Below are 9,338 nucleotides of genomic sequence, written 5' to 3'. Positions count from 1 at the left end.
ATGGGCTTGTCCACTGTTGACCCATCATTGTCTGGGCTTCAGTCTCATCATAAATCTGACAAGCTCAAAGAAGTCTTTCCAGGAGACAAGTGTCCTTTTGGCCTGTAACTTTCCTTCTCCCAGCATGAGATTCCTGAAGAAATTCCCATTCCTTTGGAGTCCACTGTTAGATTAAGAGACACAACATCTCTTTAGAATATCATCATTTTCTAGGCCTGCTCCAAGAGGAAGGGATAATTCATCCTGCATGGTCCTTTGGAGTTATTCCAGCATCTGGCAGCAACGGCAGATAGGAATCAAGGTTTCTCTTCCTAGCAAGGACAGAGCATTTGGAAGAGACCTGGCCTGACCTGTCTGGCTGCCATCAAAACAGAACCACTGGGTTCCATTGAAAGTCTGAGTCAAATATGCAGATTCAAGGGCGCTATGAATGAAGAATTCATCCCATTTCACCCCAGGCTCTCCTTTTCTAAACTTAGTATGCATTAAGTATTTTCCTTCATGATTTAAAGTCTGTGAAGCTGGTTAGTACTAGTTGGGAATGTGTTGCTGAAACAGTAACACGAAGCTGTTGTCTGTCTTGGAGGGTCTGAGGCAGTCCTTGAGGCCCATGTGCTCCTCTGCCCGTCACTGGGAAGATTAGAGATGGCAAAAGCTCTTGAGCTTTCCTCTATTTGAGAGACGATGCATGCATCCTATCCTAAAAGAGCTAGTTTTGTGGCTTTTTGGGCTGATAAACTTCCAATTCTGTCTCCTAAATGTCACAAGAGGCCACATCTCTTCATCTTCTTAGCTGGGCTCTGAGCTCTCATCTCAGGCAGTTCTCTTCCACCATAGTGTCAAGATGCTGCTAGAACCCCTCCCCATGCTTAACCCACGTCTGCTGAGAGCTTCAGTGACAAGAGCATTTCTGCTCCCCTCCCCCCAAAGTTCAGCAAATGTTAAGATTCATGCTAACAGAGAGTGTGCCCATTGCCTTGCCTGAACTGACATATTATGGACAGATCAACAGAATGCTGAAGGGACCAGCCTTGATTACCTATAGTCATATAGGTTAATAGACCCAGGATAGCCTAAATATTATAATTTGTTCAATATTTAAGTTATTAATAAATTTTTGTAACTTCAGATTACCGTGTGAAATTTACATTGGAAGCCAGTTCTTTTGGGATCACACTCTTGTTTGACACTTACCTGGGGGCTAGAGGCTATAAAAGGAACAGAGTGGAACAGAATAACAGAGTAGACAGATATTAAATATAGACATTTCAGCAGATTCCATAGAGAAAAGATGTTATGACCCAACATCAGCTTGAAAGGACCACATGGAAGCCATCATGGGCAGATGATCATCTCGGACTAGGTCTCACCTTGTCCTCTATCTCTTCCTGGTGTTGAAACTTAGACAAAAGCAAAGACATGAAAGACCGTGACTTGACTGAGGAAGCTTTGAATGGTGAGTTGACTCTATATTAACTTCAGCTAAGAACCAGTTACATATATTACATGACTGAGATTAGTGGCTTGAAAACATCAAACAGTGAAGTATCAAAAACAATGTGTGTCTGGCAAACAGAACCATATCCTGTGGTATAGGAAAGAAGGTTTGATAGTGCTCCCCTTCCCAACTAAATTTGGCAATATCTTGGAATGTTTTTGGTTGTCTTAACTCAGGAAGAAGGGTTACAACATCTAGTGAGTTGAGGCCAGGATATTTAGGCATGCATTTCATGGGATGGTTTTCCCCCAAGACAATTCATATACAGGGATCTCCAGCCTAATATCACTACTGAGCAAGCAACCCAGAGAAAAATCAATCTGGATTCTTAAGAGAAACACAGAGGAAGAAAATGCAAGATTTATCTATATGAAAGTTAACTACCAGAAGAACACTTCTCCATTGTCGGTGGGATTGCAAGCTGGTACAATGACTCTGAAAATCAGTCTGTCAGCTCCTCAAAAGTTGGACATAATATTACCTGAGGACCCAGCTTTCTATTCCTGGGCATGAACTCGAAAGATGACTCAACATATAACAAGAACACATGTTCTACTGTGTTCATAGCAGCCTTATTTACAGTAGCCAGAAGCTGGAAAGAACCCAGATGTTCTTTAACAGAGGAATAGATACAGAAAATGTGGTACATTTACACAATGGAATATTACTCAGCTATCAAAAACAATGAGTTTATGAAATTCGTAGGCAAATGGACTAGAAAATATCATCCTGAGTGAGGTAACCCAATTACAGAAACACACACATGGTATGCACTCACTGAGAAGTAGATATCAGTCCCAAAGCTCGGAATACCCAAGATACAACTCACAAACCACATGAAGCTCAAGAAGAAGGAAAACCAAAGTGTGGACGCTTCAGACTTTCTTAGAAGGGGGGAACAAAAATATTCACAGGAGACAAAGTGTGAAGCAGAGACTGAGGGAAAGGCCATCCAGAGGCTGCCCCACCCATAGACAGACACCAGACCCAGACAATATTGTGGATGACAAGAAGTGCATGCTGACAGGAGCCTGATATAGCTGTCTCCTGAGAGGGTCTGCCAGAGCCTGACAAATACAGATGCAGATGCTCGCAGCTGACCATTGAACTGAGAACAGGATCCCCATTGGAGGAATTAGAGAAAGGACTGAAGTAGCTGAAGGGGGTTGCAACACCATAAGAACAACAGTATCAGCCAACCAGACCTCCCTCCCCCTACCCCGAGCTCCTAGGGATTAAACTATCATCCCAAAGTACACAGGGATGGACCTATGACTCCATCCGCGTGTGTAGCAGAGGATGGACTTGTAGGGCATCAGTGGGAGAAGAGGCCCTTGTCCTGTGAAGGCTCATTGCCCCAGTGTAGGGGAATGTCAGGGCGGGGAGCTGGGGGGGAGTGGGGGTGAGGGAGCACCCTCATAGAAGCAGGGGGAGGGGGATGGGATAGGGGGCTTCTGGAGGGGAAGCCAGGAAAGGGGATGACATTTAAAATGTAAATTTAAAAATATTCAATAAAAAATAATAAAGTTAACTACCACAAAGGGCAGGCATAGTTAAGGCAGGCAAGCATAAAGAATAGGTTGCTAACCCAGGACCCTACTTGCCTCTTCTTCTAATAAAGCATTTGGGAATCTGACTGATTTACTATGTACACACACGCCTGTCCAAACAATACACCTAACAACTTTGGACCTCACCTGAACTGGGCTTCAAGTACCTCTCCCTATAATCAATGGCATAAGAGTTTCCCTACATAAAAATGATCAAACTTAAGCAGATTCTGCTTATTCTTACTGGCAGCATACCAGAGTGGAAGAATAAAAAGGCCCATCTGGCCTAAATTGGGTTTGGTGCATTTATAACAAGGCAAAACTATGTCCTCAACTGATCAGCATCTCCTATGTACTGTCTTAAGCCTATGCACAGTTGGGCATAAATATAATTAAAATCCAATGTATTTGGAGAAGGGACATGCACAGTTAAAAAACAGTGATTGTACCTTCTAGCCTATAAATCAAGGCAGAGAGCCACCATCTAGACTAGACATCTAGTAACCAAATTCCTCTTCCTGAACCCCATAAAAGGAAGCCCTGGATAGTACTCAGGGCTCTTGAGTAGCATAACTCAAGTGGGCACTGTCAATCTTGAGTGTATTTTTTCCTAACCTATTGTGGTGATTTGAGTATGGTTGGCTCAGGGAGTGACATAATTAGGATGTGTGACATTGTGGGGGAAGTGTGGCCTTATTGTAAGACGTGTGTCAATGTGGGGATGAGTTTTGAGATCCTTCTCCTAGCTACCTGAAAATAGTCTTCTCATGTCTGCCTTTGCATCAAGATGAAGAACTTTCTGTTCCTCCAGTCCCATGCCTGCCTGGACACCACCATGTTTCTGCCTTGATGATAATGGACTGAATCTCTGAACCTATAAGCCAGCCCCAATTAAATGTTGTCTTTGTAAGAGTTACCTTGGTCATGGTGTCTGTTTATAGCAATAGAAACTCTTGCTAAGAGACTTATACTTTTGCTTTATAGTTATAATGTAGTTATAAAGTTACACTTCCAATTCTGTATGATGCTTGTTTTAACCCTTTAAAGAAGAGTCCAAGGAAACTGAGTGATGGTAGCATATGCCTTTAATCCCAAACAGAGGCAGAGGCAGAGGCAGAGGCAGAGGCAGAGGCAGAGGCAGAGGCAGAGGCAGAGGCAGAGGCAGAGGCAGAGGCAGAGGCAGAGGCAGAGGCAGAGGCAGAGGCAGAGGCAGAGGCAGAGACAGGTGGATCTCTGTGAGTTCTAGGTCAGCCAAGACTGTTACAAAAAGAAATGCTGTCTTGAAAAAATCAAAGAGGTATCTTAGTCATGGTTTCTATTCCTGTATAAAATATCATGACCAAGAAGCAAGTTGGGGAGGAAAGGGTTTATTCAGCTTACTCTTCCACATTGCTGTTCATCACCAAAGGAAGTCAGAACAGGAACTCAAGCAGGTCAGGTAGCAGGAGCTGATGCAGAGGTCATGGAGGGATGTTGCTTACTTCCCCTGGCTTGCTCAGCCTGTTTTCTTATAGAACTCAGGACTACCAGTCCAGGCATGGCATCACTCACAATTGGGCTCTCCCTCTTGATCACTAATTAAGAAAATGCCTTACAGCTGGATCTCATAGAGGCATTTCCTCGAGGGAGGCTCCTTTCTCTGTGATAACCCTAGCTTGTGTCAAGTTGACACACAAAACTATCCAGTACATGGGGTGGGGGGAGAAAAGGGAGGGAAAGAGGGAGAATGGGAGAGGGAGAGAGAGAGAGAGAGAGAAAATACTGGTATAGATGTAGACTACCGGTAACAGAGTCAGAGTCCCAGGCTGTGTGCAATGCAGTTCCTACGACACAGGAACCCAAACACAGTCTCAAAGCTCCAACGTTAAAATTATTGGATGAGTGTGACATAGGCTGCAGCCTCTCAGGAAATCCTGCTTTTCTCTCTCCTTACCCTCTTCCGGCCATTCCTCAAAGGAATGTCACTGAAAGGACAAAGAACAGTGCTCTCTCAGCCTACTAGTGGTCAAGGTCACCTTCAAAGCTGCAGGCATCTAGAGTTGTTTTGTCACTCCAAACAACTGGCTGGCAGAATGAGGGGCCAAGCTGGCCTGGAATGGGGCTCTTCTTCCTCTGAACAAATGTTCTCTCAGCATCACCTGGAGAGCTGGTGGAGGCACAGCAGTGACCTCCAGGGATTCTCAGGTAAGTCAGGTGTGGAGTCCGCAGTGACCAACGCATCCAGTTCAGCCTAGAATTTGCCCAGTGATGGCACCAGAAGCCCTGCATCCTTCCAAGCACAACTGGTTCGACACCCTGGGGAAAGTCTAGCTTTTGCACTATGAGCCTCTAGATGATGTGGATGTCATCAGAAGGCCACTCCTCCTCGGGTGCTATCCACTCACAAGGTCTGGGATTCCCTCTTAGCCTCCAGACCTAGCACAGAGGAAGTTATCTCTTGGTCAGGTTCCAGGTGATCCTTCTGGATGTTATAGCAATGCACCTGGGTGTGTCTCCTGTCCAGAATCCTCCCATCGCCATGACAATCTGTCACCAAAAATATGGAAGATAATGAATAGATTGGTAATAGGAACAGAGCAAACATCTGCTGAGACACTAAGCCCTTTACAATCGTTCCCCAACAGAATTTTGTGGTAAATGGTACTAATCCCCCAGTTTACAAATGAAAATCAAAATTACAGATTAAAGCAGAAGCAGTTATGCGATGTCATCACAAAGCTCAATGCTGATGGATCTGAATTCCTCCTCCCATCTAAAATCAGAGCTGTATCTTGCTTGCCCACTACGTGTCAGTGACAACAGCTGAGTGATTCGTAGATGAGCGATTCGTAGATGACACTAGGTGAGTGCGTGAGCCCTTACTCCTCAGTATATTCCTCCTCCCAGAGGCTCACAGGCTTGAACTGCATTTGTGAGTTTAAAACAGAGCCATGCCCTCTCCCTGGGGGCAATACTAGGGTTTTCATTTTAATTCAGAGTCTGATGAGTCCTGGTTAATTGTTGTAGCAATCTTCATTCTCAGTAGAAGTAGTAGAAGCTGCTATGGGGAAGACAGGTTTATCTGCTCAGTCTCCCTGGAGACATAATTCATCTCTGGCTTCACAAAAACCCACTCCATCTTTGTGATTTACAGGAAACTAATGGTTCTTCTGGAGCCAAGGATAAGCACATAACGCAGCTGTGGCCTAGCCAAACACTGTGTATTCTCAGCCATGACAATTGGTCTACGGAGATGCACTTGCCCCAGGCTTGGTCAGTTTGAACACTGCATCTCTGCAATGCAGAGGCGAGCTCACTGGCAAGCCAAATAGAATGCTCACCCCTAACTTTGTGGAGTCCTTGATGAGAGGCATTTCTCCTTTACTATGTCCAACTTGCTGGTCCTGACAGCCCACACATGGTATATGGCCAAGGAAAAGTATGAATGAGGCCTGTCTTACTTAGAGTTTCCATTGCTGTAAAGAGACACCGTGACCAAAGCAACTCTTTCTTATGAAGGACAACATTTAATTGGGTCTGGCTTACAGGTTCTGAGATTTAGCCCATTATCATCATGGTAGGAGCATGGAAGTGTACAGCCAGGCATGGTGCTGGAGGAGTGAGAGCTCAATTCCACATCCTGTTCCAAAGACAAACAGGAGAAGAGTGGCTTCTATATGGCTGGGAGGGGGGCGTGTCTCAAAGTCCACTCCCACAGTGACACACTTCCTCCAACAAGGCCACGCCTACTCCAACAAGGCCACACCTCCTAATAGTGCCACTCCCTGGGCCAAGCATATTCAAACACCACAAGGCCCACACAAAACAGTAAACACACTTAAAACATTATGAGGTTTTTGTGATTTATTTATTTGTTTTTGAAGCTCAATTGTGTGGTTCTCATGTGTGAACTTCAAGGATGATAATGTCACATCATAATATCAAATGGTTGGACATATCCAGGAGTACAAGATACCCAACATTAAAGGTTGGTAGTCACCTTTGGAAATGAATGGATCATTAGTGCCTGAGTAATACCAATAGGGAATGAGCCAAGAGATGGAGAGAGAAGGAGAGTTTCTTCTTGTATTTAAATCCTATAGTCTCGGCCACTTGAATCATTAAAAAACTCTTATTTAGACCTGGGTAGATTAAGTTTCTTATTATTTGCAACAACAACAAAAATCATGGCTGATGTTCCTGGTCCAAGAGAACTGAGGGGATAATTAGCAGAAGTGAAGCTAGCAGCTGAGAAAAAGATGAGCCTCATACATACATTAGTGATTACTAGATAATGTTGAATGTCATCTTTCTGTCACCATAACAAGTAACTAAGATAAACTGCTGTATGTACAACAGGTCCCCAGCCTAAACGATTCCAGAGTTTAGGCCATGGACGGTTGTCCCCAGGGCTCTTGGTCTTCAGCAAGATACTCCATGGCTAGGAGCAAAACCAAAAATGAGCCAGCTTGCTGCGCGCTGTTCCTCTTCACGGAGCTCATAGACTCTCCCAGCGACCAGATCTCCAGTCAGGCCGAACATCATGAATCGCAGCCGCCAAGTGACCTGCGTGGCCTGGGTCCGTCGCGGCGTGGCCAAAGAGACGCCAGACAAGGTAGAGCTAAGTAAAGGGGAAGTGAAATGTCTCATCGCTGAAGCAAAAGAAAAGATACAAGAGGAAGGTGGGAGTGAGGAAGAGGAGGCAGGCAGTCGTTCAGAAGATGGCATGCAGAGAGCCCGGACCCAGGTCCGGTCTAGGGAGCCCCTGGAGGATGGGGAAACACAAGACGACCACACACTGGACGACAATGAACTGGCCGAGTACAACGAAGAGGACAACCCAGATGCTGAGACCATTGGTGAATCTCTGTTGGGTCTTACGGTCTAGGGCAATAACGATCAGGGTCCATACGCCACCCTGAAAGACACGGAACAGTATGAACACGAAGACTCCTTGATTAAGCCGACTGGCAACCTCATCGTCTGTGGCCGTGCTGAACAAGGGCAGTGTAACTTAGAGGTGCACGTGTACAATCAAGAAGAGGAGTCTTTCTATGTCCACCATGACATACTCCTGTCTGCATATCCTGAGTGTGGAATGGCTGGATTTTGATCCTAGCCCAGATGCGGCTACTGGAAATTACATTGCTGTGGGAAACATGAGCCCTGTCATTGAGGGGTGGGACCTGGATATCGTGGACTCTCTAGAACCATTCTTCACACTGGGAAGCAAGCTTTCAAAAAAGAAGAAGAAAGGGAAAAAGAGTTCATCGGCAGAAGGACATACTGATGCTGTCCTTGACCTTTCCTGGAATAAGACAGTCAGAAACGTGCTGGTGAGTGCATCAGCAGACAGCACTGTAATCCTGTGGGCGGGACCTGTCTGTGGGGAAGTCAGCAGCCAGGCTCACTGCACATACAGAGGTTTAGACTCTGCAGTTTCATCCATTTGAAGCGCAGACTCTGATTCCTGGGTCCTATGACAAATCCGTGGCTCTGTACGACTGCAGAGATCCCAGCCAGAACCACCGTCTGTGGCGGTTCAGTGGGCAGATAGAGAGGGTGACCTGGAACCACTTCTCACCGTGCCATTTCTTAGCCAGTACAGATGATGGCTTTGTGTACAATCTGGATGCGCGCTCTACTGCACACAACGATGGAATCTCTGGTCTTGATCTGAGCACTGAGATCAAAGGCTGCCTTGTGACTGCTTCAGCAGACAAATTTGTGACGATTTGGGACATCTTAGGGGATAGGCCAAGTCTCATTCATTCTAGAGATATGAAAATGGGAGTTCTTTTTTGTTCTTCCTGCTGTCCTGATTTGCCCTTTGTTTACGCCTTTGGAGGACAGAAAGAAGGGCTTCGGGTTTGGGACATAAGCACTGTGTCTTCAGTAAACGAAGCGTTTGGAAGACGGGAGAGACTGGTTATGGGCAGCACGAAAGGTTTATGTTAGTGGCCCCTGTAGGAGCGGGAGCCCACAGACGCCAATGGAGTCCTGACAAAGATCAGTTTCCTCGTGTGCTTACCTTAACTCGGAGTTTAAAAAACTGGCCTAAAACTGGTCACGTGTATCTGCAGCCATGGATGAACAAAACTCCATTTCCATTCCCTCTGTAGCTTTGGTGGCAGTCCACAGCCTTTGGGCTGCCTTCAACTGGATACTGTACAGATACTGCATATCTTGGAAATAAAAAGGTGGTTTTTTTTTAATGAGCTAACTTAATTATTAAGTAATTAATTATTTCAATTGAGAAAAAGAAAGAGGCCAGAGTCTCACTTTTCTCTTTGAGGGCACACTAGCAGCGA

The 9,338-nt window shown here is 45.4% G+C and overlaps 1 pseudogene; it reads left to right on the top strand.

The window, feature by feature from the left end:
- The first annotated feature begins 7,543 nt into the window (after window positions 1-7,543).
- Window positions 7,544-9,031, top strand: LOC116893734 (annotated as a pseudogene).
- Window positions 9,032-9,338: the final 307 nt, after the last annotated feature.

The sequence above is a fragment of the Rattus rattus genome, chromosome 2 (assembly GCF_011064425.1).
Source record: "Rattus rattus isolate New Zealand chromosome 2, Rrattus_CSIRO_v1, whole genome shotgun sequence".
Lineage (NCBI taxonomy): Eukaryota > Metazoa > Chordata > Mammalia > Rodentia > Muridae > Rattus > Rattus rattus.
The sequence above is the reverse complement of the archived record's forward strand: the minus strand, read 5'-3'. Positions and strand labels throughout refer to the sequence as shown.